The sequence below is a fragment of the Oryza sativa genome, chromosome 1, assembly GCF_034140825.1.
Source record: "Oryza sativa Japonica Group chromosome 1, ASM3414082v1".
NCBI classification, from domain to species: domain Eukaryota; kingdom Viridiplantae; phylum Streptophyta; class Magnoliopsida; order Poales; family Poaceae; genus Oryza; species Oryza sativa.
Genome location: NC_089035.1, coordinates 14,194,294 through 14,199,334, shown reverse-complemented (window position 1 = coordinate 14,199,334; position 5,041 = coordinate 14,194,294).

Sequence of the window (5,041 nt, the reverse complement as noted above, 5' to 3'; positions counted from 1 at the left end):
GTTTGTTGTGTGCTCCACGGAAAGTGAGGTAGGCGGCAGGTGGTGAGAACTATGTCTGTCCTTCGTATTTCAACACATTCGGGTACATCATAGAGCTCAAAGCCAAACTTAGCCTGGCAAACCAGGGGCATGCTGGTGCCCAAAACATACGATAGAGTTTTACCTTTAACTTAATTAACTAACTAAAAGACATAGAAATCCTCTCTAGCCAATTTATCTTAGGTTAGTGTCCTTGCATGAAATCCTGGTCATAGATAATATACACATGTTCCTCATATTCAATACCCTTGGAATACTCTAAGGGAAAGGGTATACTCTAAGGGAAAGTGCTACAGCGGTATTCCATGGGCTCGCGGACTTATCTGTGATAGTAAGAAATATTAACAACGATATGTAGCAAAACAAAATCATAATATCCACTAATACAAAAACCATTTTTCCTGGCAGCCAAAATCGATTTTCTCTGACGGCAATGCCAACCGCTAGCAATCAATGATTTTCGTAGCCGGAACATGCCCGCTAGAAAAGAAAAAGGATTTTGGCAGGCGGTCTCTTTAGAGGCACCACCAGTGAAGATCTGATTATCACAGGTGTTAGCCTTAGAGACTTGCCAGTGATAACCTTTTTTCAGAAGAAAAAAAAAGAGAAAAAACAAACACAAATCACAGCTTCCAATTCATTAAATTCCGGGATTGGATCACAAATCGATAGATTCCCAAGCCTATGCACAAAATCAACCATTTCATCTTCAATACAAATTCATAGATTGTAAATTCCCAAGCTCATACACAACAAATCCACAATACAAGTTGAAAGCAACAAATCAACAAACTGGCGAAGATGACTGTCACGTCCTGATAAATTCATCCCGAATTAAAAATCATTCTCTAAAAGGAATAATAGAATTAATTAAAATTTGAAAAGAAATTGGCAAATATTAAAATGCGTACAAGAAAAATTCGAATGTGGCCCGGAGAATTTTGGTTAAATTCTCCTTGGTCTAAAAGGAGGCCTCAAATTTTACTTGAAATTTTCAGAGCAACGGAATTATTTATTAAGCAACAACAACAATTAACAAAGTTTACTAAAAAGAAAAACTAAAAATAATCCCTCCTTCCTCCTTTGGGCCGAGCCCAGCCCGAAGTCTCCCTCTCCTCCCTCTCTTTCCCTCCTCTCCCGGTCCTCCCCTCCTCCTCCCGGCCCACTCCTTCCAATCCTCCCTCCCCTCCCGGACTGCCCTGCCCTGCCCCCTTCCACCTGGGCCGTGTCCCGGCCCAGCCGAGCCTCCCCAGGCCGCGCCGCACGAGCCTGTCACGCGCGCGCCCACGCGCGTTGACCGCGCATGGCAGGCGGGTCCCGCCTGTCGGACCCGTCTCCCACCTCCAGCCGCCGGCCTCCTCTCATCTCTCCCGTTCAAATCTATCCCTCTTCCTCCTCCAAATCCGCTCGAATCAAGGGCTTTAACTCCAAATTGATTGGGGGCTTTTATTCCCTAATCAATCCTCTTTGATTTCCCCTATTTTCCCCATTGAATGGCGCCCCCAATCGTCGGGAACGGACGCGTCTTCCCCGGCCGCCTTCCATGGCCGCCGGACACAAATTCCGCCGCCGTTCCCACCTCTCCCGTGCCCGGCTCCCTCCCCTATCCTATAAAATGGAACCCCCTCGGTCCGTTTTCTATTTTTTGCCCCCTCCCGCGCACTCCCGTGGCCTCATCACCTCTCCCCGCCGTCCTCCTCTCTCTCCCATGCCGCCGGCCGACTCCAGCTGCCCCTGCCGCTGCGTCAGCACTCCGGCCGCCCGTGCCGTCGCCTCCCCTTCCCCGGCCAGACCTCCGTTTCCCGCAGAGACCTTCAGAAGTGCATCCCCGCCGGCAACAGTGGCGTTGACGCCACTGTTCCGCCTCCGGCTGCCTCTGCCGCGTCTCCTCCTGTGCGCCGGCCGACGTCGCCACCACCTCCGGCATCGCAGCGGCGAGCCGGCGACGCCGTCCTCGGCATCGCCTCCCCTCCATCCGAACCCCTCCGCGGTCCGTCGTCGTCGTCACCGTTCGTCCTCGTCGTCGACGTCCCGTCGGTCGTCCGGCTCGTCGTCTCGCTGCGCCGTCATCGTCGTCGGCATCGCAGCGGCGTGTTCCGCGCCGTCCTCGCCTCCGTGCAGCTGCTGCCGGCTGCCCTCGTCGCCTCCCCGCCGGCCCCGGTCGTCGTCGTCCTCTCATCGTTCCCGGTCGTCGTGGCGTTCGTCGCTCCATCAAGCCGTTCTCGTCCGTCGTCCGCGTTCCGTCAAGTGAGCCGCTGCAGCCCCGTCGTCGTCTTCGTCCTCGGCTCCGCGTCATCAAGCGTTGCGCCGGCCGCGTCTCGCCTTCGTGCAAGGATCACTGCCGAAGTCGTCCCCTCGTCGTTCGTCTCAGCCGCGCCCGTTCGTTGTCATCATTCCCATGCCTCGTCGCGTGATGGTAAGGATCTCTCCTTCGCTGCCCCCGTCCTCGTCCTTTCGGTGTCGCCCCATCCCTATTGTGCGGTGGTCGACCCCGGTACCCGTGTACCGGTGTCGGTAGTCGTTCACTTGTGTGTGTGGTGACCATGTTTGTGTGCCCGCTCGGTAGCCGCGTGGTTTCACATGTGTAGCCCGCGTGGTGTCCAGTGGAGTCCGTTTGTCGGCCACTCGCCTCGGTTGACACACGGGGTCCGCTTCCGTCAACCCATGGACCATCTCTGTATACTCGGTCTACCGTGGTCCATTAGGTTGACATGTGGGGTCTGCATGTCAACAGCGTAGCTTTCCTGTCTTTTCCAAGTTAGCGCTTACACATGTTTTATAGTTGCAAAACCTAATTATAATAATCCACAAATCTCCATATAACAACATTAAACTTCAGATGATCATATCCTGGTCATATGAACTCCGAATCAACCTGTTCAAGTCTCTTAATTTCTATTATAACTTAAAGAACCCTGTGTTTTCTTTTTATGTATTGTTATTGCTTCTTTATAGGCTTGTAGCTTTGCTTGTGTGCTTCGCGTAGCTTCTGTCGTTCTGAAGGTTCCCGAAGCGTGGTTCGCGGTCGTCGCCGAAGGTTCGGAAGGCCGTTCTCTTTGAGCAAGGCAAGTCGCATCATCCTTGAGCATATTGAATCCTAATTTATAAAATTATTTTGGTTTAAATTATTGCATTACCGCTTTATTTAAATTCCCGCGTTATCACTGTTTTATTTAGCCATGCCTATTTACCTTTGTTATGACCTTATTATTATTGCTATTGTTATTATTACCTTGTTCACCCTAGAAAAATAAAACTTCAACTAGTGGGTACTCTATTCATGGTTCCACTAGTATGAACTTAGGTAGATGCTTCGCTGGTTAATTAGGCAACATTAGGTGGTTTTATAACTTTAGACTTTGGGAATTCTCATATCATTTGGACACTATGGAATGGTTGGCTTATGTTGGAATTGGACACACGTCCCCCACTATTCAAAACCCTCAAAACGGTTTTAGGCTGGGCTCGACGTGCGTGGTTGGGTTTTGTTAGTCGCACTTCGGGTACTATAAGGATTAAGCTCGGGCCTCTGTTGCAAAGCACTACCGTACTTCCACATGTCTAGTGGGTAAAGCGTAGTTTGTGGCTCAGTCTGGTCATAAACAAAGGTACACGGATGGAGATGGACGAAGTCGGGGCTCGATGGACATCTTTAGGACAAATGAAGGCTACACGAGCTGCGGCTCGGTAGTCGAGATGTCATGGCACAGGGCCGGTGTTCTGCTGCTAGGGGCTCAATTCTGCCTACCTGTCTCGGGGGTTCCGGTCGTAGGCGGGGTTGGGTCGGTACTCTTGTTTATGGCTAGGATGGGTTGGGAACTATGTCACGTCTTCCGTCCGTATGCCGTGGTGGTATGTGGCACGTGGTTACACGTGAGGAAGACGTGTCTTGTGGATAAATATGTACACCTCTGATCAGAGTATAATCTATTCGAATAGCCGCATCCTCGGTTATGGGCAAGCCTAGCAATGTACCCAAGTTAGTGTTTTAATTCTTAAAACCTGCTTAACAACTAAAATGTGGAATGGTTGGCTTGGGTTGGCTTGGGACGAGCTGGGACCTAGGTCTGGTTGCCAGTTCGGTCTAAATCATCGTAGGCCTTGAGTTAAGGCAGGTTCGTGTGGGTTCACGGCCTTGAATAATAACATTGTGTAGCTCTAGAATCGTCTTTACAAAATAGCTTTGGACAACTAAGTGACTTTTAAGTGCTGTTTACTGCAAAACTTAACCCCTATTATTATCCCCTTGTACCCCCTTGCATTAATCATTCATCTGCCGGTATGGCTTGCTGAGTACTGTGGTCGTACTCATTCTTGCTTAATCTTTGAAGAAATCTTTTCCTGGCTTATACCCTAGTTGAGCGCCTGTGAAGATGGAGCCATAGGCCCGTTAGTCCGCTGCTGTTTATTTTTGTTTGTTAGGCCTGAAGTGCCTTTGTAATAATGTAAATATTATCGATATAATAAAGATGTGTCTTTTATATCATGTTTATGTGGTGTACCCCGGCTTTTCCTGTGACGGGGATTAATACACTAGCGTCCTGGAAAAGGTATTTTTCCGGGCGCGACAATGACGAGGTGGACGAAAACTAGTGCGTAGGCGCAGCGAGGCTGACGAGCGCCATCCAAAGCCTACCGGCGGCTGTGGGAGGAACTTTGCCATCCATACCTAGCCTCGCCACAGCTTGCCCCTCTCCCCCAAGCTCCATTGATGGATCCTTCACCCGCAGCCCGCACCAGAGCTCTCCCAGCGGTGGGCCGTGACCCGGCTGCCTTCGTCACCAGATTCGGATCCACCGCTCCAAGGCCCACCACCCGGAACTGCTGCCACCAGACCTGGGAGGGCGGGGGCACACTATCGGTGATCCTCACCCCATGATCCACGCCGAAGCTCTCCCGCCGTGACCCCATCGCCGTCGTCAATCCAAGGACCTGAGGTTGCTGGATCCGTGCAAGGATCTGATGAGCTAAAATCAATGTGTAGAACATTTACTCTAGTGGT